The sequence below is a fragment of the Vulpes vulpes genome, chromosome 13 (assembly GCF_048418805.1).
Source record: "Vulpes vulpes isolate BD-2025 chromosome 13, VulVul3, whole genome shotgun sequence".
Lineage (NCBI taxonomy): Eukaryota > Metazoa > Chordata > Mammalia > Carnivora > Canidae > Vulpes > Vulpes vulpes.
The window spans coordinates 30003409-30030577 of NC_132792.1; the positions used below are offsets into that span (position 1 = coordinate 30003409).

Here is a 27169-nt window from a genome sequence, read left to right on the forward strand (position 1 = left end):
CACTCTCCAGAGGAAAAGGTCCAGTTTCGTTAACCTATAACATCTGGAGGTATGTATAACAAAGAGACTGGTGATATTTTATTCTTTTCTCCTTAAAGACAAGACACATGTCTGATTTATCATTCTATTCCCCAACATCAGTACTTTAATGTTACCTGGTACTTTTTGACATGGTAGATATTCAAAAATATTTGTTGGATGAAAACAATTGAAAAACAGTTCTGCTCCAAATATTCTAAATGGTTAAGAAATCTGGAATAACTGGATGGTAACTGATTTGCTTGCAAACTGTAATCAGATCCTAAGATTTTCTGGAGATCTGGCGAAATACCACAACTGAAATCTAGCAGATGCTACAGAAGGGAAGAGAAACTGCTAGATCCCACCAACTCAAATCTTATGGTAATGTTGTTTGTGGTACAATGAGTCTTTCCCTCTATAGTGGGGTTATTGTAATATATATGAACTAGTGTCCTTTAATTCTGAAATATCACTCATGCTAGTTGCTCTCTTTTAAGAGATAAGACTGAGAATTCCAACGTGTAATATTCATTTAAATATTTAAAACTTTTCTTTAGGGCAGCCCAGGTGGCTCAGTGGTTTAGCGCTGCCTTCAGCCCAGGGCCTGATCCTGGGGGCCTGGGATTGAGTCCCACGTCAGGCTCCTCCCTGCGTGGAGCCTGCTGCTCCCTCTGCCTGTGTCTCTGCCTCTCTCTCTGTGTCTCTCATGAATAAATAAATAAAACATTAGAAAATAAAATAAAAAAATAAAACTTCTCTTTAATACTTGAGGATATAACTGAGGTCATTTACTTCAGATTTTGGTTAACCTAAAGAAATCTTTTCTATAGTAGTTACCCTAAACTTAAATGCTAACCATTATGCCTAGCAGCATATAGTTATACTTTTGTTCTTTGAAATCATGGTCATACTCCTCGCCTTTTCTAGAGTTTAATAGGATTATCTACAATGTTCTAGACGTTCTATTGGACACTGGAGTTGTAATACACAGTCTTCCTTCTACTTGCTTACAAGTAGTTTGGGGGGAGGCAGGGAAAAGTAAATCAACCATCATTGATTTAAAACAGTGCTCTGATAAAGGTGAAACACTTAGATCAGAATGGTTGGAGGATGTGGAAGGCTTTCTAAATGGTGGTGCATAAGCTACATTTTAAAGAACAAAGTTTAGCTGGAGTTGACCTGTGACTCTACCTCATAAACATGAGTTAATTTGGTTTTTTTTTAATGTTTTCCTAAGCTTTCTTTTACATGTGCCTACTAATCAAAACAAAACAAAATCAACAAAGTGTTTGAAAATCCAGAAATCATAACTTTAAGGTTCTGTTCCACGAGGTATTATTTTATAACTTATCAGTGTGCAGTTCCATTGATTTGGCAACATAGCACACCTCTAAAACTGTAAAATCACCAATTATTCAAGAATATGCCATACCTGGATAAGCCAGGGAACCTGATAAAAAATATGGCTTTCACTAATGACTTCATCTAAAACAATACTCCTTAAAGTGAGGTCCACAGATGAGTCTGCTCTGGAAAATCATTCTGGTCTACAGCAAAATGAGGAGCTTGTGCTAGAATGTAAATCAATGTACTGCATCCTTCATTGAGAAAATCTTGCTATAAAAGGAAAGTCAGCCTATTTACATTTTGGCACAATCTCCTTCTGCTGTCACAGACCAGTGGCAAAGGCTACAGACCAGTACTTTTGAGGAGCACTGGTCTAAATGAAACTTCACTGAAGTATGACTGTTCTCTTTCCCTCATATCCAACATCTAATCCATCAGAAAGGGCTATGTCCACTACCATTTTTCATGGGCTACCTTCTTCCACACTTTGTGCTTATCCCAAATGCAGCCTCTCAGATCACCTCTTCCATTAAAATCATACTGCAAACAATTCTTATTTCTCACATCAATTCCTGTGACCTGCCACTACCTGGTTTCTCTGCTTCTACCCTGACCTGTGATAGTCTTGCCTCCTTGGCGGCCAGGATGAAACTTCCAAAATCATCAATTGGATTAGGTCATCCATAGGTTTAACAAATGACTTAAACATTCTCTTAAATGTGTCTTAGCTGTCCTGCTACTTCACTGGCTGCTGCTTCACAGGCCCCTTGCATTGCCTCCCTCCCTTCTCATTCTCTAAATATTACTCTATCCTCAAGCCAACCCTCAGCTCCCTTCTCTTCTTTATCTACACACTAATATAGTTTCTCAACCTCCAGGCTTATCAAGCTCTGTCACATTATTCACATCATCGAAATATCTTTTCTTCAAAACATTTATACATGTGCTTAACTGCTGCTTGTCTCCACACACTAGAATGCAAAGTCTGTGAAAGTAGGGATTTATTTAGATTTATCAGTCACTTATTTTTTCAATGTTTTGCAAAGAGTAAACATTCAGTTTATGTACTGAATGAAAAAATGAAAGAATAAATGAGTTGTCTTCCAGTTATGGAATGAGTAAATCATGAGGATGAAAGGTACAGCTTAGGGAAGATAGTCGAAAAATACAGTAAGTTGGGAATTCTTGAAATTTTATGGAATAAAAACTACAATCAGTTTATTATACAGTTAGCTGAAATATATTACACAAATACGTATGTGTGGAGGGGGTGTTCCTTTATCAATTCCAATCAGACACTCCTCCACGTCAGGCTATGGGAAAGTTCTGGACCTTCCCTGTACTTCTCTCGCCCCGATGTTGCTCCCCTGTGACTCATGCTGTTCTACATTGGAACAATACTTTCTTCACATCAGGGTCTGCACTTCCTGTCAGCAACTGTATCAAGTGCAGGGTTCCCAAATTCAGAATCACCACTTGGACTTCTGTAGACCTAGCTCTCTCTCTTCTTAATTTCACAAAACTTAAGGAAGCTCCCACATCTTCCAATATATTTTGCTTGCCACTTCTGAATTCTCATTGCCCAGGAACCCCATCTGTTTGCATGTCCCACTGTCCCTTGGCTGCAGCTATGGGTCCCAGCAATCAGCCTTTGCATTCTGTGTGGGCATGGCCACCACCACCTGACATGCTTCAGACCTTACTCCTTCTAGTAGAAAGATGCAAATGCACAGGAAACCACTGCACAGAAATGTGTTTTTCAGGCACTTAACTGTGTGTGAGACCAGAAGTGTCCTATCTAGCTGGAACAGTCCAGGAGGGCTCTGTTTTTTTCAGCTATATATGTTTGTAGAAACAATAACTGATAGCAAACCAAATACTTGGAAGTAAACCCCAAATTTAAACGTGAATACTCATCTTTGTTTACTAACAGCCTCCTATGGATAAAAGGTGAAAACTGTTTGTTTTGTTTTTTGGTGTTTTGGTCTCCAAGGTAATAGTTTACTAAGCCATCAGTTCATTAAACACAGCACAGCAGAGTTCATTATCCTCATGCTACCTCCCCTTCTGCAGCATATTTCTTTTGAAAATGTGATGTTTTCCCCATTATATTACCTGGGAGGGAAAAACCTACTTTCCTATTACATGAGGACTAGGGATAACAAACGCTTCAGTATATTTAGGATACCTTGTAGAAAATCGCTGTTTATTGTGTTCCCCGGCTCTAAATGCAAATGAGTGAACCAAATTGCTTCATAATGTACTCGGAAACCATTCAGGCCATACCCTGGAATACAATGTTTTCTAATCACTGAATTATGACTTGCAGAGCACCTCTTCTTAAAGCTTACTAGCCAGGTTCTATTTTTAGCTAAAGGGCTTATCTTATAACCCTCCTTAGCAGAAATTATTATCCATGAGACAAGCACTGATGTAAGACAAAGTGAATCTAAATAATGCCTCTGATTCCCCTAGCTTTTCCTTTAGCCACACGCAATCCTAATTTATAGATGTTTTGTGTCTCTCTCTTCATAAAGAATTATGACAAAATAAGCCACTAGCATAAACTCATATCAGAAATGTCATTACAGTTCCTCTGCTTTCCACTTTAGGTTCACAGGACACTTGACATACTCGTTTCCATTACCACACTGTATCTTTTCTTCCCTGCCTTTAAAAGGAAATGCCTGTAAGAAACTGATACCTAGGGTACCAAACGGAATGAAGCTGTGGTACAATTTTGCATCCAAAATGACTGACTCATATTTTCTAGCTATTTAACGTCCACATGAGAACATAAATGTCTTTCATTGCTGAGTTACTGGAAATAGAGGATAATTTGTCTTTTATTATTTTTACTGCTTGTCTCTCTAATCTTGTTATTCATGTGAGAGACCATTACTGGGGTTGTAATATCTTATTTGTTGAACAATAGACCCTAGAAGGCCTCATGCTAAAACTGAAAGTGTAACAAATAAATGTATCCATGGGTTTCAAATGGAGAGGCTGTAACTAGGAATCTACTCGCTACCATTTATGTTTGTTTTGGTAATACACGGCAACAGCAAGTCTCTCGTACATGAGAAAAAGTAGGATGCTACTACTTTCAGAATGTAGTTTAAAAGATGCAGTGCTATTTAAAGCAAATGGCAACAGGAGTGAAAAGTTAGCACATTCTTTGGTTTCTCTTGCAAACTTTCTGGCTCAGGGAAGCAGAGATGTTCAAATCTTTCACACTCATACCAGATGACATCTTTGGGCCTCTCCCTTCCTGCTGTCACCTGAATTTGGGGGCAGTTTATTGGCAGCATAAATGTTTTAATTCTTTGGGTTGAAAGAAACAAAAACCTAACTCAAAATAGCTTAAGCAGAAGTGGAAAATAATGGGTCTGTGCAACTGAAATATTCAGAAACCACTATTTAGCGCTGTGGGATCAATGGGCTGAAACGTGCCTTTTCATCTTTTGTTTCTATCTTCCTTGGAATAACTTCATTTTCAGGCAGACTTTCTCCATTTGGTAACAAAAATCCATCAGCAGCTGTAGATACAAATCCTAACAGCTTTGGAACCCCCCATGGGAAAGAGAGCATTGTTTTGGTGTTCTGAGAAAATCCCAGGAAGTACTCTCTCCATCTTGCTGGCTGAGATCATATGCCTATTCCTGAACAAACCACTCTGGCTGGAACTGGGGATACTTTGGCTGACTAGGTCATATACTCACCCCTCGAGGAAAAAGAGCAAAGGAGGCAGGTCTAGCCCCATGTTCAACCATGGAACTGATTGATTCTAGTGGGGGGGACAGTCCACAGAGGAATGCTGCTCAGACAAAAGACATATACATATTCCTAGAAGCACATTCTCAAAAACAAACAAATACCACCTGAAACAGAGAACAATGCCCCACAATGCTATGGTTAGGCTCTGAGGCTCTTTGGCATGTGTTAAGATGCCAAATACAAAGAAAAAGAATTCTCTGCAACTTCTCTAATCATGTCTTCTGAATGTCCTTGTCTCAAAGACCTTTCAAAATTCCTTATAAGTTGAATCACTAAGTACCCTTTTATGTCTTCTGCATACTAGGTAAAAAGAACGTAGGTAGTAATAACATGCCAGGTAGATAACAGGTAGATGGAAACTGTGTTTCAGAACACACTGCCTTAGCTTCACGAGAAACATTTCAGAAATTGCACCACGGGAGGCACTCAGACCCTGGGTTGACGCCTTGAAAGGGAAGAATGTTCCTCTTGTTCATGTCCAATGCCTCAGTATCCAGAAACAAAGTCCAACTATCAATGAAAATAATACAATGAGCTGGTAACTAATTCATTCCCAATGGTAGCTAACACAATAATGAGGCAGAGCTGCTCAATTACTTTGCAGACAAGATTTTGCCATTTTGAAAAGTACACACATGAAATGAAAAGTATATTTTATATTCCTACTCAAATGATATAAAGTTTCCAAGAATTTTTTTCCAAGAATTTTTAATCCAAAATATTGGCTGAGGATCATATAGACATCAGTGTTCAATACTACTATGGCCCACATTTGTTAATCAAATGGGAAATCCAAAAATTTTCTATAAATTTAAAGGTACTACAGATTACCATCCCTGCAAAGGGCTCTCTTGCAAGCCAGTTCAATTACAGTGATAGTAACTTTAGCCCTTTATAATGAGGTCCAAATAAACAGGTATACAATCATAATTATAATAGCAAGCAAATATCTCAATGATTTTAATAGACTCTTTTTTCAAAAAGATTGAAAACAATGTTAATAGCTTTTATAATGGAAACCTTATGAAGAAGTCTTCAAAGACACATGCAAAAGCAAGTGGTTTAGAATTCCCTGAGTGCAGAACCTCAAAGAAACAAGTAATTTAATCCTGGAACTGAACCCAAAAGCTTGCTACCCAGAGTTGAAGGAATATTTGTAATAATGTATATGTATTTTGATACATGTGTCATGTCCACTGTGTTTAAATAGCAGACTTTTTAAATTTCTAGGCATCCTGCTTTTGTTTAATGTTATCTGTTCTCTTGGAAAAGAAATACAGTTATTCTATATTGATAAAGGATAGTAGATGATGTCACCCCCTGCTTCAAAAACAAAACTTCTCAGTCTGGCCAAGAAGATCCTTCATTGTCTGATGCTGTTTTATCTTTCCACCTCTACTTCATCCCACCCTTGCCCTTCTCCCAGGCACAATGATCGTCTTTCATTTCCTCATATGTGCCAAGCTGTCTCCTCTGCTAGGAACACCTCTCTAGTCCTGTCCCCAACTCCAGCCCCATGCAACTCTCAACCTAGGAGCCCTTCCCTTCTCAAGAATGGTCTTCAGAACACCTTCCTGGCACTATAACTAATGCCTTTCCCTCCAACACCCATGAAGGCAGGGACCACTTCTGCTTTGCCCCTTATTATATTCCCAATGTTGAGCTGAGTGCCTGGCACATACTAGGATCCCAAATATTTGCTAGAAAAATGTTCTATTAAAAAAAAAGAAAAGAAAAATGTTCCATGAAGTCTAAGGCTTATGTTTCCCTGTAATCCCTGTAAGTATATTTCTGTTTAATGTATTTTGATTTGGCAGATTTCACTGTGATCTGCATTCCTGGGACACAACAGAAAGGTCACAGTAAAAGTATTTTAGAGACTTCAGGAAATTCCTTGATTATTGTAAGGTTATACAGACTAGACTTAGGTCAATGACAGAAGTTAAACAAAAGCAGATTTTTCCTCAGAAGAGGCAAAACTTCCTGTCAGGGTTGTCAAAATGAAATAAGCTATCTTGAGATATTTAGAAAATCTACATAGAGAATCTATAAATTCTCAGAAATGTACCCTTTGCACTTACCAAGTGGCATGAAACTTACTAGAACCAATGTTTCCTACAGGAAGGCACAGCTGACTAGCAGATCAAGCACAGGTCTGGTAAATTAGAACTCACTCAACAGCTCAGGCTTTCTGGACCAAGCCATGTGCACTGAATGGAACTTACTACTGAGATACCAAGAAAGGTTTCACCTTTTTTTTAGGTGCTATGAATCCTTCTGGGAGTCTGTTAAAGCCTCTGACCTCTCTGAAGAACACGATATACAGAAAAGGAAACAACATACAATGAAATACAGTTGCCAAATTTTAAAAGGATGAATTTGTGACATGGTAAACATGTTTCTTTACTAATACCTTAAATACAAAGATTTAATAGCCAGTCTAGTAATAACCACACTTTTGAAGTGGGAATGAGCATGAACAAATTTTAAAAAAATATCTGTAGGGGCGCCTGGGTGGCTCAGTTGGTTAGGTGCCCAGCTCTTGATCTCAGCTCAGGTCTTGATCTCAAGGTCATGAGTTCAAGCCTCACACTGGGGTCCACACCAGGCATGGAGCCTACTTAAATACACCACATAAATTGTGATGTAATGTGATATTATCTGTGACTTCCATTGGCAATAAAGTCACAGGTACTGCCAAAGTTTCTATGATTTGTGACCTGTGCCACAATTAAGGACAAAGCTAAATTTTAATTGGATGTTATTAACAATAAAGATGTCATTTTTTTTTTTTGTATTCGGCATACTGAGTTCTATCCATGCCTACAAATTACAGGTTAAAAACCTCTGGTTTTGAAGATTATTACATGAATTCTAAAGATCCTTTAGCCTGGAAGAAACTTGGTCAACTTGATATAACTTTAAGGGAGTGGAAAACCTCTATATGTATTTATAGATGCCTTTGGGCTTTAAAAATAGAATAGTTTATAAAACAGTAGTATTTTATGCATCATAATGAAAAAGGACAAGCAGATACTATGTAGGATATTTTTCTTGCTGAGAAAATGAGGACCTTCAGGTCTCTCTTATTATCAACCCCTCTAGGCAACTTCTGCTTTCTCCATAATTCTCTTTATCTATTTCTGAATGTCTGCATTTTCTCAAGTGCCATGTTTTCCATGAAACATTCATGGCTCCTGCTCTAATGGTTACTGTCAGTAATTACTGGCACAGTGGTGAGGTCAAGTAACTTTCACTTTATTTTTTATTGTCAAGTAGAATTCTATTCTGTGGAATACTACCACAATTTGCTTACCCACTGCCAACTGAAAAACATCTGGGTTGTTTCCAATATCTGGCAATTATGAATACAGCAGCTATAGATGTTTGCATTCTTTGGATCTATTCTCAGTCTTAGGCCCCATAAACTCAGGCCTTGGGTTGACTTTTCCTCAACATTTCTGTCCTTCCTTCCTCATGTGTCAGCCAATATATGCTCCTTATCTGCTGCAGCTCTCTACCTTGTATCCATATGGGACTCTGGGCCCAGTGGGGTTTCTTTCCCTCCCCCAGTGAGTGGCTTAAGGTTTCATATATGAGAGAAGAATCTGGGGTTGTTGGTAAGATTGTGTGCCCGTCCCTGGAAGCCTCTTACCACCTGCACATGTGACAAACCAAGGGGGGGGGGGGTGTCTCTCTTTGGCCAATTCCCCTCCCCCAGACTTTCTGGTGAATGCTGAGCAGAGGCCCATGGGGAACAACTTGTGAGTGTGTATTCTCCTTGTGTCCATACTCCCATTTATTGTCAACTATATGGTTGGCTTCACTTGACTTTTAAGAATTCACTTAAGATTTTAAAAACTTTCTTCCTCTTCTTCACATTTTAATTTTTTTACTATTATTCTTTGTTGTGGTGAAACATACATAACGTAAAATTTATCATCTTAAGGCATTAAGGACATTTACACTGTTGCACAACCATCACTACCATCCACCTCCGGTTTAACAGCATACCTTTTTTTAAAATTTGAGCTACCTGAATTTTTAAAGGCAGCTTGTGTCATTACTCTATATGGAGACTACAACTTAGTATAAATAGAAGATAAAATAAAAATAAAGAGAATGAAACAAAACAGTGTTATTGGACTTCTAAAAGCTTTACATCTGAAGCCTTCTCTTCATTAAAAAGGGAGATATATGTGTATTAGAGAGATATTACAAACTAGCACCAAACTGAAACTTTCTCCTTGCCTTAATGAGAAATGCTGAAAGGGAACAGATTCAAAATCCTTTCAATTCAATTCAATACATATCCATATACCACCCAAAGTCATCCTGCACAAAACCAGTCATTGATCCCATACCTTTAGAAACACTGCATTAGCCAAAGTCCCCCCCCCCACCCCCAGTCTTCACATTAATACATTAACTGTAGAGATTCAAGGGTAGTTCTGCCGGCAAAGCCAGCCTAGAGGAGGAAAGAGATTAAGGAGAAAAATTACTCCCCACTTCCAACCCTATTTTTAAAAAGGTAAAATGAAACAGAGATAGTGATGATATATGAACAAGATAATCCTAGAAAACCAGAAGGCTATAAAAGATAGTAGGAGTGGATATGGCACGGCTGATACCAATCAGGTAAGTACTCAGGTAAACAATGAACATACATTTGTAAAGCAGACTCTGATTAAACAATAAATTCATTCAACAAAGTTATTGATCTTATGTTTTATGCCAGATAGTATGTAGGATCCTCAATTGTTCTTTATCAGTGTCAGAGTATACTTCCGAAATGTGTATCTATGCAAAACTAGAGACTATGCATGCCATTTTAACTTCTATTTCTACCAATATAGAATACCATACACAATGTTCAATAAATGTTTGGAGGACCACCAGAGTCCTTTGTATTCCTAGAAGAGAATCTCCAACATGGAACCATGGGCAGTCATCTAGTCTAAGCTCCCTTCACATTTAGAAATCTCTTCTACATCATCTATGACAAATACCCATCCAGCTTATGCCGAGTGCTTCCAGAGTTGTGGCCCTCACAAACTCTCCAGGTAGCTCATTCCCCTCCTGAACCACACTAATTTAAGAATGTTTCTGCTTACAATGAGAGAAAATGGGCTTCTCTGAAACTTCCAGCCATAGGTCCTAATTCTCTGTAAATGAGCAAAGAAAACATCTTTCTTCCTTTTAATATCTGGAGGCTCATATTATATTTATCTCAAACTCCTCTTTGCCAACTTTATGGTCTGTAATTCAAAAAAACTGTTCCTAAAAAAAACAAATTGTTTTTCTACCAGTTTTCTAGTGGACACAGGATTATCTAAAAAAGAGCACCTAAAACTTCTGATATTGTTTTGTAACACAGGATATTACGCCACCTACTCCTTCGACCTAGCTATATGCATTGTTGTTTTATCCACATCACACTTGTACTAAGTTGGATAGTGTTCTCCCCAAATTTTACATCCATCCTGGGAATCTAAGAATGTTATCTTATTTGGAAGTAGAGTCTTAAAAGACATAATTGTTTATGTTAAGATGAGGTCATGCTAGAATAGCATGGGCCCTTAATCCAATGTGACCTGTGTCCTTATTAGAAAACAAGAGCCAGAGTCAGACAGTGGGGAGAATGGACACCATGTGGTGAGGAAGACAGAGACTGGAGTGATAGATATCTATATCCATCAACCAAGGAACATCAAGGATTACCAAAAGCACCAGAAGCTAAAAGAGAGGCATGGTACAGAGTCTCCCCTTCAACTCTTCAGAGAGAAGACAGCCCTACCAACACTTTGATTTCTGACTTCTATCTTCCAGAACTGTGAGAGAGTAAGTTTCTATTATTTTAAGCTACCCAGCTTGGGGAAACTTGTTATAGCAGACTTAGGAAACCCACACAGAATTTTGTCTTCCACATAGATACTGCTTAGATAATACACTCAGGGGTTTCCCCCCACCCACTTTTTTTTTATCCTTTCTAGTAATTCATCACCGCTGTACCAAGTTTTTCCATCATGAATCTGTGTAATGGACATTAGTGTGTCTGCCCAGCATCATCTATTTCCATCTTTCCGGTAGCAGGAGATCATCGATCATGTCTTGGGGTAATTCTTTGGGCTCACTGAACACAGTTGTCAGTGGACTCTCAGTCAAGATGTCCTGTTATTTCCCAGAATAAACCCTCTCTCTCTCTCCCCTGCTGGGAACTTTGAGTCGTGACCATTGTGACAAAAAGATGTTAAAGAGCTAGAGTTGATTCATCCCAGTAGTGGGATATCCTCTCCTAGGTCTTGTTTGTCAGCATTTCCTGCAGTTCCATGAACTCTTCCATAACAACCCAATGAATTCCTTTCTGCTTAGATTAACCAGAGTTAGTTCTATATAATTCAGTTAAGGAACTCTGATAAATTAGAAAATTGAAACTCCGGATTTTGTTGTTTTCTTTTACTGTTTCTCTTATTTGGACTTCTAACTATTAGCAGGGCCCACTGAAATTTCAGTTTCATTCAGTTCCCTCCCACAAAAGTCTAAATGATTAAGTCAAAATGTGTCAAGGTACAACTATCTATTATGGATTTGCTATGTTTATGGATGTTTATATTACTAAACCACCTAGATGAATGAAAACAGAATAAAATATTTTTACTCAAAGCTATTTATCATGGCTGTTAACATTCTGCTAAACTGTGATATGTGCTTGTGATATCCTGTCACTGTGATTTACATAAAGATTTAAGCATAGATGAGAAGGAATCTTTAGTCTATCAGTATATTAATTCTCAATATAAGACCACATTTTAATCTTAGAAAACAACTGCATTTAAAAGACTTCTGTGGCCACGACCCCAATAAGGATTGTAGAATTGTTAAATAAAGATTTAATAAATTATCCTTTCTGGAATATTTTGCTAACTGCCTATGTGTAGAAATTTATAGACATTAAGAATTGTTTGTAGCATAAATCCTAGCCTTCACACCCAATACAGTTTGGTCTGTGTATGTAGGGCCAGGGCCAGCAAGGTCACCCATGATCCAAGGGATAAGTCATCAGACAGGTAATAATGTGAAATAATAGTAACTTACATAATGGCAGTTACTCCTGAAACTTTAAGAAAACAGTGATCCTATGACCAAGTGTCTAATGTAAGGAAACATATTGTTTCTTTAGTAATCATTTATTTGTAACAAAACATGAATCTTAGTGTCTACCCATTCAGTCTAATGATGTATTTTGAAGGATGAGAGCTAACGTACATTGGTTTCTTTTAATCACGAAGATCTAAATCTACTCAACAGTGGAGAGGGAAGAATTCTCTAGACTTTAATCATGACTTAGATGAAATAAAATCATGACTCTAACATTTTTCTTTAGGGCTCAATAATAATGCCAGTGCTGTAGTGGCCCCTTCTTGTTTATCTGCCTAATACAGAATCCTCCTCCCCAAAACAAACTCCCACCTTTCTATAGGAAAACATACTTCCCAACCAGCCCATACCATCCTTCCGGCCACTGTGATTGGTAGAAAAGGCTCTTTATCGGATTGGAGCCAGCAAGATATGAGGGTATGTTTCTTAGGATTTCTGAAAAGAGCAGCTTCTTTCCTCTGCAAGAGCTATGCAAAGACTCTCCCCTTCACTAGATTTGAACCTGGGAGTATGAAGCCCTCAAGCTTCCAGCAGCTATCTTAGAACCACAAGGAGGCAGCTTGTCAGAAATGGAGCCAACACTCAGGAAGGGGAGCAAGAAACTGCAATGAGAAAACAAGGAACTTGTCACATGGTATGAACCCTGGATCAGGTCCTCCGAGGAAACACAGTCCCCTCCTCTACTTAGTTACACAGTTATGAAGGCTTTTTTTTTTTTCCCTCAAGCCACTTGAAATCAGGTTTTCTGATTCTTGACAATAAAGAATCTGAACTGATTCACATAAAAATGATCACTTTCAAAGGCATAGCTGAAATATGGTAGAGTAAGCAGTTAAAGATAAATGGTGCCATAAGATCTTTATTTGCTTGTCTCACTTAATAATAACATAAATCATACTCATAATCTGGTATCTGATAGGTATGATTCTTAAAAGATAGGAGAAACTAGAAAGCCAAATAATTTTCCTAAGTTTTCAAAGCCACTAACTAAAAAATAGAGATTTGAATTTAAGTTTGTCTTATTCTAGAGGTAAGGTTCTGTCCCGGTTTGCTGTCTGTCTAAAGTTGCCAGCTGTCCTGGTTTCCACTTTTAAGTCTTTCATTACTGCAAATTGATTATATATCCTTACCATAAGTTAAAAATAAGACAGCAGAGATCATATAACTTACAACCTGCAAAGTACCTCTAATGCTTTTAGGTTTTATGTTTTTATTGAATGTGAAATTCTTTTCAAGACATCACAGTGGCAACAGCACTGAACTGACTTAAAACAATGGTCTTAAAACAAAGATCTGATAATCTTTAGCATCAGAACCACAAGAAGAGTCCATCTTCCATTTTCTGACCATTAATAAATATAACCCAGTTGAAGAATATTATCCATAGTGGTATTTTTGGTTCTTAGCTACCTTCATCTAAAACTCTACTTGTGTTCATCTCAACTGGGAAAAAAAATAAATAAATAAAGATGTACTTGACCAATTTGATTATTTAGGTGAACAGCTAAGTTGAACTACACAATTTTAATTAGAGCTCCAATGACTCTTTTTCCTACAGAAAACTTGGAGTATAACAACTGAAAAGAGAGGCTTTTCAAATAAATAAGCATTTTTAAATAAATAGAAGAAACATGGATTTAACCAAAAAAATTTAAATGTGCTTATTAAGGTGAAGGTTTGAATAGAAACTTTTAAAAAAATGTAGTCTCAGCTGAAATGATGCAGTGACTACTGAACTTGATTGGGCAAATCACTTCATAATCCTGAATCCCCAAGACCTCATTAGTTAAAAAAAAGACATCAGGCGACTTCATCTCTAACATCCCTTCCTAATCTATGATCGACCTCATGGCCCTTTTCCATCTCCCTTTGCTCACCAATGACCTTTCTGACTCCATATGCACATAGATCCCCCCCTTCCAGGACAGCTGCCATTTAAAATCTAGTACTAGAAGGATGTATAAACACCACCACTATCCCTACTTAAGAAGCATCCCCATTTTAAAAATATTTCTTCTAATCCTATCATGAATTCTACAGGGAAAAAAAATACCACCATTTCAAAAATGAAGAAATGGAGCTCCGTAAAGTTAAAAACAATTCATCTAAAGTCATACAATTACTAAGTTGAAGGGCCAGATTTGGCTGCAAAGCTCTTGATCCTAAACTGCTGTAGCTCTTTTCTTGTAACGGGTGGTTAGCAATCCTGTTCATCAGTTGGTGGTTTTCAAATATATCAACTAATTCTCAAGCCTGGTCATAACAGTGGCTCCAACCCAAACTGTTAAAATTAGGCTTCACAATCCAGAAGACTAAGATCTCTGTTTTGGTCAGTAGGGTTCCAGACCAATGTCAAGCAGCATCATGTCCTTGTGTGCTGCTGTCAGCACTCGTGACTATGCTCTCAGTGACAAACTGCACGTCTCTTTCACCTTCCTCAAGAGGACAGAAACAACTCTAAGTCACAAAATTAGGAAGGACTGTATCAGTATCAACTTAGCCCAGTATTCTGATTCTAAATGACATCACATAATAAATATTCCAGAGATAGAAGAGACATGCTATTTATAATGAAGGCTGAAAGCCTCAGGAGATGTTCTGGGCTATTTGTTTCTTAAGATGAATAAGCGTCTATAAACAAAAATAAAGCCTTCCACAAGCAGGTTGCTTATTTCATGCACTGCTATCACTCATCCTTAATAATAATGAAATAAAAAGCATAAACTCTCTTTGCCTTTGCCATAGCAATAAATTCCAAAATCCTGCCTTTCCTGTTGTTCTTGAGTTCAGCAGGGGCAACATACAGGGTTTGATAAAATTCTCTCCCCTCATACTACTCTACTTCCAGCTGGGACAATAAATGACATGGCCATGATGACCAGCAAGTTTGTTTATAAGTAATGGAACTGCCACATTATTTCCTTTTCCCCCAAATAAAGCATACATATCACCTAGTACGTAGAACAAAAATACTCAGTTCTTTAATCTATTAGTCACCTCAAAACAGTGACAAGGCATGCTCAGTCTTTGGAGGTATGTATTCAAAGATTTTGACGATTTCAAATTCTGCTTCATTCTAACCATGATACCAGAGTCCTACTGCTTCCTACCACTATGACTATCAGCAGTATAAAAGGGCATACATCCATTCAACAAGTAACTGTGGGGAAGGAAACCATTTCTCCTTGTTCAGATGTCAAACAAAATCAATAACCACTTCCTAAAGAAAGGAAAAGGAAGACAAGAACTGACCTTTCCCCTCAAACTGCTCAAGCCCTCTCTGTCAAGTCTACACAGAGATCCACCTAAGTTTCCCCTCTAAATGTTCCTTTTGCCTTCTACATTTCACCAACTGTGATCAGAAATATTTTCAAGCATTAGGCTTTGTCTCCATAATTGCTCCAAATTTCTTGGAAATGAATAACCACCCTGTGTTTCTTCTTTACAGATAGTTTTTGAGGTGCATATATTATATATGTATATTCTCTGAATGAACTTTGTTTTGTTTTGTTTTGTTTTGTTTTGTTTTGTTTTTTATGAACTTTGTTTTGAAACTGGTTGCAATACACAAGGCAGCCTGACCTTGAAAAAAGCAATAGTCCCAGCACCTACAACAGAACTTGCTACTGTTGAATTTACAAATGCTTGTTGAATTTGTAATATATGATTCTCGTTGGTTCAAATCGTGTCTGTGAGCTTTTATGTAGTCCAATGATAGGTACACTCTACCAACACCAGTGTTGCTCACACTGAAGTTCTATTTTCCTTGGTTCTTTCACCATTCCCCTGGGAAGGAGGAAGCCTTACTAACAGCAATTGAGCAAACAACCGAAAAAGCAATTTAAACATGCAACCAGAGACACTGAGGTTGCCTTTGTGGAAAACAAGGGCTCTCCCACTGCCCTTTTCCAAGAGAAACACCAATCTCTGTTCCACATGGAAGAAGGAAAGAGCTGTTTGTGTTTGTACACACAGGAGAAAAGGAAGGATTACTGGGTGCCCCAGAGACTTAGCAGGAGTATGAAGTCTCTTCTGCTATAGAAACTCCCGTGGGACTGATGAACGACAATAGCCAAGAGTGAAGGGAATGGTTATTAGAACAAGAAGGGAAGTAAGCAGCTCTAATGATGATCTCTGCAGAATGGATTCTGAAACCGACCAACTGATCACCAAACCATGGCGGGGGTGGGGTGGGGGGCAGTGAAAATAGTGACCAAATCTCTTTAGTTTCTCTGGGCTTCCATGTGATAATGACAAAGCTCTTATCTAGTAAGTGTTCTGAGTTCGTGCAAACAAGCGATATTAGAACCATTCCTTGATCTTATTACATTTAGTGTAAGCTATTGTTCCTTCTCTTTAGGCAGAGTATCGCACTTTAGGCTAGAAAGGTTTGTTTTTTAATAGATGCCACGCTGTCGATTTAAAATTGTAACTAAATACATAAAAACTATACGAGATTCTTACCTTCTTGTGTAGATATCTACAAATACTATGGATTAACTATGGAATATTTTATGAGGCTTCTAACAAAAATTCATCTAGCATTGTTTTCTCTGATTCTGTTCAATCCCTCACTACATGAAGAAATTACAAGTTGCAACCTTTAATTATAATTTAAAATTTTAATTACGTATGTTAAAGAGCAATTACCAAACAAGTTCAATGAAAAATACCATGGCTGAATAGTTTTGTAACTTGTTTTCATCAAAAATGTTTACTCACTTCCTATGCATACCATATAACCTGCCATTGTAGACATTCTCGATACACGTTAGGAGTTGTTTCTAAGGCTGAAAAGAAGTTCCTCTAAAAGGAAACCTCTTTAATCTCCTTAAAACACATGTTTTTGAACATGGAGCTATTTTGGAAAGAAACCCTCTTAGTATTAACTACTTTTAATTTTCAAGATAAATTCCAATAGGAATATGTGAAAGCATCTTAACAGTTGCTTTTAATTCTAATCACGTCATATTTAAGATCAGGTTTTTCAACTTCAGCACTACTAACACTGGGGTTGGATAATTCCTTACGGTGGGGACTCCCCAGTGTATTGTAGATTATTAGCAATAACCCTGGCCTCTGCCCGTGAGATGCCAGAACACCTCCTCCCCCGAGTTGTGACAACCCCAAAATGTCCAGATGTTTCCCTGGGGGATAAGGGGCAAAATAATCCAGGTTGAAAACCACTATTCTAAGCCTATCAATAAGATACCTTGAGGTAACAGGTGATTTCTCATCCATGTTGATTACCATTTCTCTCATACCTCTACCTCATCAAGCCTATCACCACTTTTTTTTTTTTTTTTTTTTTTTTTTTTTTTAATTCATGAGAGACAGAGAGAGAGAGAGAGAGAGGCAGAGACACAGGCAGAGGGAGAAGCAGGCTCCATGCAGGGAGCCTGACATGGGACTTGATCTCGGGTCTCCAGGATCAGGCCCTGGACTGAAGGCGGCGCTAAACCGCTGAGCCACCCAGGCAGCCCACACCACTTTCTTTTAATGCCTTTAGGTTAGAGCCACAAAGACTCCACTGACTATTTCTTAAAACATACCTGGGCTTAGGAAACAATCATCCAGGAAAATTATTGTCAAAATATGCTTCTGAGGACTAAGAACCAACCCAAGGGTACAATCCTCTGTATTTCCAATGTAAGAGATGAAGGGTAGACAGGGAAGGGTTTTCTCATTTCACATTAAATTTAACATTCTATAAATGAAGACTTCATCTCCACATGCTCATAAGATCTTCTGGTGCCTAAATTCGTTTTTTTGGACACCCGAATCAATTTGCCCAATAATCCCTCCTTCCTGACCCCCAAACACAGAAACAGGCAGATATATAAGGTTATGTTTTATCTGAACGGCACTCCAGGGAGAACAGAATTGATGGCTAAAAATAATTTATTTTACCTTTACCACATGTTCTCACAATAATCAATGGGGGGGGGGGAACCCCATTAGTAATAGAAGCAGAGACTGACAGCTTTAAGTCTTTATTCAAACTCTCCACCTTTCAGATGTTCAGAATCATGGACATATTTCAAAAGGTGAATCTCAATAGTTACTGTACTAGAAAGTGAGAAAGCCACTGTCACATGGAATAAGATGTGCCCTGGCCATGAAGCTTGCTGTCCTTTCTGCTGTATCCTTCCACAGGTCAGTGATCACGCTGTAAGGCAACCCATAGCATGATCCTCATCACTTTTTTAGAGCTCTCACTTCCCTTCATCGGAGTCTCCCCCTGCAAATTGGATGTGGGAACTATGTCTGGTGGTTGCACAACAACCTCAGAGCCCAGCCTTCTTAGGTATCCACATACAGTAGGTACAGTTCTCACTCTTCCTCTTTCGGAGTCCTCCACAGTGGCACAGGTTTCCAGAGTCACCTTCATCCTCGTTTCCCCCTATCTGGTAAAGTCTCTCTAAAAATATGGCACCGAGGACGAAACACAGAAAGCTGGTGGAGTCTGAGAAGGCGCAGACACGGTAACCGATTCACCGCCCCCCCCCCCCCCCAACCCGTTTCCGACCCCGTATGCTGTAGACGCTTCTTCCCTTCTTGCGGATGGTGGGTGAAATCTTCCCGAGTCAAAGAGGCGTTTTTGCATAAGGCTTTTTACATTAGATGCTTGTTTATTCTTTCAATCTGGTCTTTTTAAGTTACATTTACGTGTGGGGAACTCAGGAAAGGCAACTGCTCTCGGAAACCCAGGAGTGCTGGTCACTGCCGGGCTTCTCGGCCCCCCTGGCCTTTTGGAGCCAGGACGCTTCGGAGTCCGCGGGGCGACATCACCGCGTCACCTGCGGGGGCAGCAGAGGAGCTGCGGACCCCGCAGTGGCGCCCCAGGTAAGGAACCCGGGGATTCCCTCCCGCCGCCTCCCTGGAGCCAGGCTCGGGGTGTGCGGGGGACCGGGAGGAGCTTAGGAAGGAGCATCACTGGACGAGCAAAGAGTGTGACCCTGGGGAAAGGAGACAGAAGAGGCGTAGGAAAACACGTTTCCCTTAATCCCGTCCCCGTGCAGCCCGTGGATCCGGGATCCCCTCGTCACGGGGACAGATCGCAGCAGCAGACGCGACCCTGGGCCGGCAACACGCACACAGCCGGGTCGCTCGCTGCAGACTGTGCGGGACTCGCCAGCCGCGGGCGCCACGGCCCGGGAGTGACCGCACGCCCCGCGCCGGCAGCGAGCACATTCCTACCGCAGGCTGCACCCGAGGGCGCCGGGAGGTCCCCAGGTGGACGCCCCCGCTCCCGGATGCCTCGTCGCTGCGGATCTCCCGCGAGCTCGCCCGCTGCGACCCAACCAGGGAGGAGGAGGAGGAGGAGGAGCGCGGGGAGCAAGCGAGCCCCAGGGACGGCCCCCAAGGCAGCAGCTTCCGCGCCTCCCCGCGCCTCCCCGCGCCTCCCCGAGCCTCCCCGAGCCTCCTGGCCCCAGCGGCGGCCGAGTCCTGCGCTCGAGCTCCGCACTGCCCCCCCACCCCCCCCAGCGACTCTCCAGGGGCACCCTGCGGGCCACTGTCCGCATCTCGCCCAACGTGCGGCCCCGCAGCCTCCCGCCAAAGCCCTTGATTCCAAGGCGCCGCTCGCCAGCTCGGCCTCGCCCTAACCTCGCACTAGTTCCCCCAGTGCTCCGGGTCCGCTCGTTTCTCCGGACCTACGGTCCCCGCCCCCGGTCCTTCGCTCCCGCTCCAGTCCGCTTTCCTCGCGCCCCGCTCTCACCCCCGCGCCCCGGCGCCCCCACGCCGCCGCCGCCGCCGCCGCCGGGCCCGCCGGACCCCCGCCCTCCCCTGCGGTCTCCGCGCCCGCAGCCCCCGCAGCCCCCGCAGCCCCCGCAGCCCCCGCAGCCCCCGCAGCCGCCCCAGCCCGCGGCCGGCCTGCGGGGCCTCCCGTCGCCCGCCGTCCTCCCCCCGCCCCTCGGCCCAGCCGCCTCGCAAACTTACTCGCGGGTCGGCGGGAGGGGCCCGCGGCGGCGAGGGCGCCCCTCTCGGCGGGGCCGGGCGGCGCGGGCGCTGCGCTCCTGCGGCCGCGCGGGGAACCGGCTCAGCCCGACGCAGCCCGGCTCTGCCCGCGCCGCCGCCGAGGCCGCCGAGCGCCTCCACACATGCTCAGTGTCCGGACCTGCCTGCGCGGACGCGACCAACCGCCGCAGCGCCGGGGGTGGCGGAAGGGCGCGCCGAGCGGCGGCTGCGAGCCGGCGGCTACCACGTGGGCGGCCGGGGAAGGAGGCGGACGACGCGCCGCCAAAAATAGCTCCCGCGGCGCCGGCGCCGGCCCCGGCCTGAAGCGCCCCTCCCCGCGCCGCCCGCCGCCCGCCGCCCGCCGCCCGCCGCCCGGAGCCCCGAGCCCTGCCCGCGGCGGGCCGGGCCCTGCAGGCGCTCGGGGAAACGCAGCCCTCGCAGCCGCCGCAGCGGGTCCCGCCGGAGACACAGAAAGTGGACCAAAAGCTCCTCCCCAGCTCAGTTGCTCCCGACTTCGGGGGGAGAAATAAAGTAAATGAATAAATGAATGAACATATACAGATATACACGTATATATGGATGCTCGGGTTTGTTAGAAGGGGAAAGCGGACGGCCAGCGTCTCAGAACTTTTCCGGGGTTCGTGACCCCTCGCCCTGCGGGATTCCGCATCCCCGCGGACACCCATCCTGGCCCTGCCGGCTCTGTTGCGCTCCTCATCCGAGCCGAGATTTCTTTCCTCCCCCTTCTACCTCCATCCTTCCTCCCGCATCTCGGCTTCAAGGCGCACACAGCAAAGGGCGCAGCCTGCAGACGGGGAGATGCCGCTGCCCGAACCGAAGGCGGCGGCCCCGTGACCTGCGCGGCCCGGGCGGTCCCGCCGCCAACCCCCGGCCGGGCCGGGACGAGTCTTCCTTGGCCTCCTGAGCATCCAGCACTTTCAGCCTCGTGAACTCTCAAAGCCACCGCACCTGCGAATTATTTCCCCGCTGCTAATTTTCGGTGTAGTTTACCTTCATTCCTGATAGTCTACTTTTGACATTTCTTTTTCTGCCCTTAACCTGAGTCAAATCCCCGCCTTTTTTCATTCACCCCCTCACAGCGACCTCATAAGGGAACCATTATTATCCCAGTTTGGCAAATAAAAACGTTGACGTTCGGAGAGGCTTATCTTTTACCCGAAGTAATAATGTAAAGTTGGTCCCAGAGTCAGCCAAACTAGAAACTCCCATGATTTCTGCATAAGCTGTCCCCCTAAATCAATAGCTTTACCCGAGATAAAGACTCGGGAAATTTAAGAATTATTCTCTATGGAGTGCTAATAATTTTAAAATGCTGATTGGAAGTTTTATTTTACCTTTTTTAAATTAATTAATTATTTATTTGCCTGATTTCTTTCTGGGCATTCATAGTTTAGATTTCCATGTATTCTGTGGAAAGTGACATGTTTCATTTTTATTTATTTATTCAGAGAATTTGCTGAGAATCTTGTAAGAGTAATGCTTTCACTCAGAATGCATTTTATAATATCTCACAGTTCAACTTCTTTGCTAAGGCTACTTTTTTTTGCTGTTGTTAGAAATTAGTGAGGTTTTGCTACCCACCCCACCCCACCCCCAAAGTAACTTGTGTGCTTTTCACAGAACTGTAGTGGTATAGAGCTATTTGAGGAAAAGTTCTCTTCCCTCCTGGTTTCCTCTTTCCCCCCCTCACTTAAAATTTAGTGTCATGTCCAGCCCAAAATAGATGATCAATTAATGTTTAATCTTTTACTTGCTAGTTTTTAGCTCCTTGAATTATTCTTCCTTTAAAGCATGTCTCCAATAGATGGCATCTCCAGGACTAGAGTCACTTTGAAATGACAATACCATTTTCCTAATTTTCCATGAGTGATTCAATGGGAAGATGAAAATGGAATTTTCTTAGGACATCAATATAACTCACCCATTCCTTTCTGTAGGCAGTGAAAGAAGATAAAAAAGAAAAATGTATCTTTACCCCAGTTCTCCTTTTTTTCTCAATAATTAACTTACGGTGGTTATGATTGCACATCTTTATGCTACAGCATACACACTACACATAATCATAACTGGACAGATTATGGTTTGAAAGTTTAGACTTTGATTTTCTACCTAAATATGTAATTCAAAAACATTGTATACAGGACTCATAATAGCAAATAACAGAAACTCAATGCTAACTTAGGCAAACAAATGAAATGCATTGGACCATGTAACTCAGAATTACAGGACTAAACCATGGCTTAACAGTATCAGCAAGAATACGTTCCTCTCTCTCTCACTTGCTGTCAGGGTTATGTTCTCTGCTGGTTTCATTCTCCATCAGGCTGTGTCCATAGTGCAGTTCCAGCCCAACACAGATGACAAAGTTTTCGATCTTACAAAGAAAGCAAAGTTTGTGCTCTGATAAGCAGATCAATCTTTGACAGAGGGCCCTGGCTGGATGCCCTAGGTTGCACACATAACCTTGTACATCCTCTGGGGGAAGAAACCTCTCAAAAAGAAGGTATCCAGTCAGTAGAAGATGGGGCTGGGTGTGCTTGCAAGATAGATATAACAGGTATCTACCATAGCTGTGTTTCTTCATAGGCAAAAAAGGACAGCAAGCTCCTGGTGGGATATCCGTTGGTTTGAGTTATTCAGAAATGAGCAAAAGAATAATAAAGCTTTGAAGTGATTTTTCCTATCTCCTTTTAGGTTCAGATGCTTTGATTTGCCTGCCTAAGGGTAGCAGTTAGTCTGCTTTTTGTTTCCTTTTTATCTTTATTTCGGGACCCTGGTTGTTTCCAAAGTACTGCCAGTCATTAAAGTTTTCAAGTGAGCCCCCCAGTCAGTGGAGGCCTCCAGTCCACAAACTGTCTCTATAGGAAAAGGATATTTTCCATATACTTCTTTTTAATTGAAGTATAATTGATATACACTGTTCTATTAGTTTCAGGTGTATGATTTTTGACTTAACATTTTCCATATTCTTTTTTTTTTTTTAAGGAATTTATTTATTCGTGAGAGACACAAAGAGAGAGGCAGAGGGAGAAGCAGTTTCCCCAGGAAGGAGCCCAATGTAAGACTCAATCCCAGGACCCTGGGACCAAAGGCAGACACTCAACCACTGAGCCACCCAGGCATCCCAACATTTTCCATATTCTTAAAGCCCATTCTTTCTTTTTTGATTTAACATACCTGATCATTATGTAAACCGTTTGGTAACAGTGTGCCTTTTCTCTTCTGCTTCCAGTCTGAACATATAGGGGGAAATGCTGTTCTTCCTATAATAAGTGTATTATGTCTTTCATAATACTGTTAGAATTATTTAAATAAATGGATTGTCACCCCTTTTCTCTTTACTTATCCCCAAATCCGTGCAATTCACTTGTTAAATCTTTTTAATATTTGTTTATGCATAAATGAAGGTGATCCATGAATCACTTCATGTAAAGCTCATTTTATAGTTCTATTAAAATCCTCAAATCCGGGATCTGTCCTTAAGCTCTTCCTCATCAACTTTTTGCACATGGTCTTCTAGGAACTCAGCATTTGTCAGCATACCTTAATCCACACCTCTGATTAGTCCTCCTCTCTTTTCCTAGTTCTTCTTCTTTTATTTTACCCTGAAGTTCTTTGTGCTTCTTTTATACCACTCCCCCATTTGTTTTACTTATCTACATGCCTTCTTTTCCTCCCCCGCTGAACCAGAATTTCGTGGAGGATTAGGAATTTGGCAGATTTATGTATGTATGCATGCATTTGCGTTGTTTTCAGTGTTCAGTAGGTGCTTGCTGAAGCATTAATAGGTTATAAGGGAAGGTGAGTATTTAGATCCGAAACAAGAAGACCCATGGGGCCAGCATTAAGTCCTCTGGTTTCAGGAAGTGAAAAAAAGCTGGCCAGGGCTGATGCTCGAGGTGGGATGGCATGAGATACAGACTGCCTATGTCACCATTTGGTCTGAGGACAGCTCTTTAATAGCCCCTCCCCCCCCCCTTTACTTTTTCTTACCAAATTTCTCTAACTTGGAATTCCTTCAATAAGATCTATGCCACATCACCAAGTATCCCCGATTTTTCCAGATACTAGCGCTGACCACTGAGCATATTCTGCTCCTATTACATAGAGAAAACACATTTTAGACTGTGGGGGCACTGGGCTATCTCTCCATTATACTTCTTTCATACTGAAAACTTTTAGAAAATCAGAACTAAATTAAGAATGTAAAGTAATTCATAACTGGGTTCTTTAAGAGAAAGGAAATATGAAGATGTCTTCCTTGAAGAGCTATTAAAAGCTATCTTCTTGATAGCTACTTTCCCATTGTAAAAAAATAATTTTTAATAATGGAGAATTAAATGAGAGTAATTCAAAGTCACTAATGCTCAAATTATTTTCTCATTTTATAGATAAATGTCATAACAGATCAACTAATATGTATGTACTAAAGATATAAATGTTCATTTTCCCCCTCTCTCTGCACTTCAAGGCAAAAATTGCTCTAGGAAATAGTCATGGGGAGTTAAAAATGTTCATAGTATTTGTGAATCAAAGATGCTTCTTGACTAAAAGACTTTAGCTCTGATAGCCCTTTCCTCAGGGAAGAAGAATGTGAGTAATTATGTACTTCAAATATCAGGCTTCTCTTTACTTGCCTGTAAATCTAACACAAACATCACTTAGTTATTGAACAAGCTGCAAGGTCTTGATGCAGCTGCAGCTCTTCACTTCTCATTGAGTCCAGTGCTCTAATAACATATGTTTTTAATGTCTGATCTCGGATTCTCAAGTGTTATCAGGTACCTTAATGTGTCTCATTCTGGATAGAGACTCATTTTGCACACTACTTATCATTCAATTCTTACAGCAATCCGTTGAGGCGGTATGCTACTTAGCATCTTTTCGGTTGTACATAAAGAAATCCAGTCTAAGCTTGTTAAGATAAAAGGGAGATTTTCTGGCACACTACTGATGCAAAATATAACCTTTAGAAGGCAGGGACATCTCTGATCCTCAGACGGAAGAAATCCTGTCATGATTCTGCCCACTTTTCATCAACATCTCTCTCTACTGTCAGCTTTATTTTCCTAGCTCGCAGACAGTCTTCCTCTACAACCGCATAGTCCAAGGATTTCCAACCCCTCATTACATAAAGACTGAATCTATTCCATTTGTTTTCACTTTAAAATGCCCAGAGAACTTAGTGACTTGCTTTCAAAGGAAAGACCATGGGAAAGGAAAAAAGAACAACTTTGTGATAGAGGATCCTGACAAGTATCAATTTAAGCAAGTGATGTAAGTGAACTTCATCAGTGATGTCATGTGAATATCTTTACCTCTTCATATGATATGATCACAGCACCTTATCTCTGTGGAATTATTTCCAAAAAACTACAATTGTAGTCCAATCATGAGAAAACAGAAGACAAACCCAAGTTGAGAGACACTACAAAACACCCAACCGGTATACCTCAAAACTGATGGTTATAAAAAACAGGAAAAGACTAAGCTGTCAACGACCAGAGGACCAGGGAGACACAAAATAGTGCTGCACCCTGGATTGGATCCTGAAACAGAGAGAGAACATTGATGAAAAAAAATTAGTAAAATCTTGAGTTTAGGCAACAATAATGTACTAATGTTAATTTCTTAGTTTTGACAAATGTGAGGCATTAACCATAGAAGAAACTGGGTGATGGCTGCTCAGGGTCAATCTGTACTATCTGCACAATTTTTCCATCAACCTAAAATTATTCCAAAATTTTATTTTATTTTTTTTCAAAAATTTAAAAATACATTTTAAAATATAGAAAATAAAGCTACTTTTGGTTAAAAAAAAAGATTTCTGGGGGAAAACCATCATCCCACCAACTTGGATTAGGTGTCCATCCAAGACCAGCTAACTTTGAGGAGTAGGCAAAGTCATCTAGCAGAAAGATATGCCCTGGGTCCCACATTTGCTAGTCCAGCCATTTCCAGGGAATGGGAGAGGAGGTGGAAAAGTAAGTAGTTGTTAGCCAGGCAGTTGTCTAGTTGGTGAGAACACAGAGGAAAAGCTAAAAGCCAAGGGAGTGAGTATTATATTTCACCGATTCTAAGATAAAATGGCCCACATTTTAAACTTAACGAGGCTGAAATTCTTCTATTCTTTCTTAGTGATATCAATTATAGTTTAGATTTGGTGAAACATAGTAATTTGAATATAATAAATGATAGACCCAGCATTCAAACTGAGGCTTTTAACCACTCTATTGTGTGGATTCAAAAAAGTAAAATAAAATAAACCTTTGGATGTCATTCCTTTCAGCCTTCCCTTCATATTGGCCATAGTACCATATCATGTCAGTGCTAATTACATCAACTCAACCTGCAAAAACAAGACTGGAATTGAAACCATGGCAAATTTGATCTAAGAGCTTATTATTCTAATAAAATTATCACCACTAATAAAATTGGATGGAAATCTGGGAAGTTAGGACAGTCAAGGACTAGGCTTTAGGTTATTTACATGTATTACACATGAAATGTCACAAAACTCCATTTTAGAGATCTCATTTTGACATTTCAGCTTAAATAGCTAGCAAGAAACTAGATTTATTTTAAAAATAAATTTTCTTAGCCATGTACCTCATTAGTTTAATGAGATATTATGAAAATAGGAAACATGGACATTTATTGTTTCACTCCTTTAAGACACCATGACATGCTATTGGAATATAACCTGAGAATGAGACAAACCATCCATCAATTCCGTTTAATTCATAATCACTTACTGTACATGTGTAATAAGCCAGTGGCCATACGAGGCTCTTGCAACGTATTACAAAAATATATACTAATTCCTGCTTTTGTGGAGCTTTTATTATATAGTTACAAATGAGGTAAGACTTTAAAACTTGTAGGA

The 27169-nt window shown here is 40.9% G+C and overlaps 1 protein-coding gene across 4 annotated transcripts in view; it reads right to left on the reverse strand.

Moving 5' to 3' along the window:
• The window catches only part of OXR1 (oxidation resistance 1), a 449165-nt gene extending 428646 nt beyond the window's left edge, over positions 1–20519 (reverse strand). For 2 of the 4 annotated variants that reach the window (XM_072734052.1, XM_072734050.1), the window contains exon 1: positions 20245–20519. The gene's annotated coding sequence lies outside the window, so the exon portion shown is untranslated. The remainder of the gene's footprint in view (positions 1–20244) is intronic. The other 2 variants (XM_072734064.1, XM_072734058.1) reach the window with 1 other exon arrangement.
• Positions 20520–27169: the final 6650 nt, after the last annotated feature.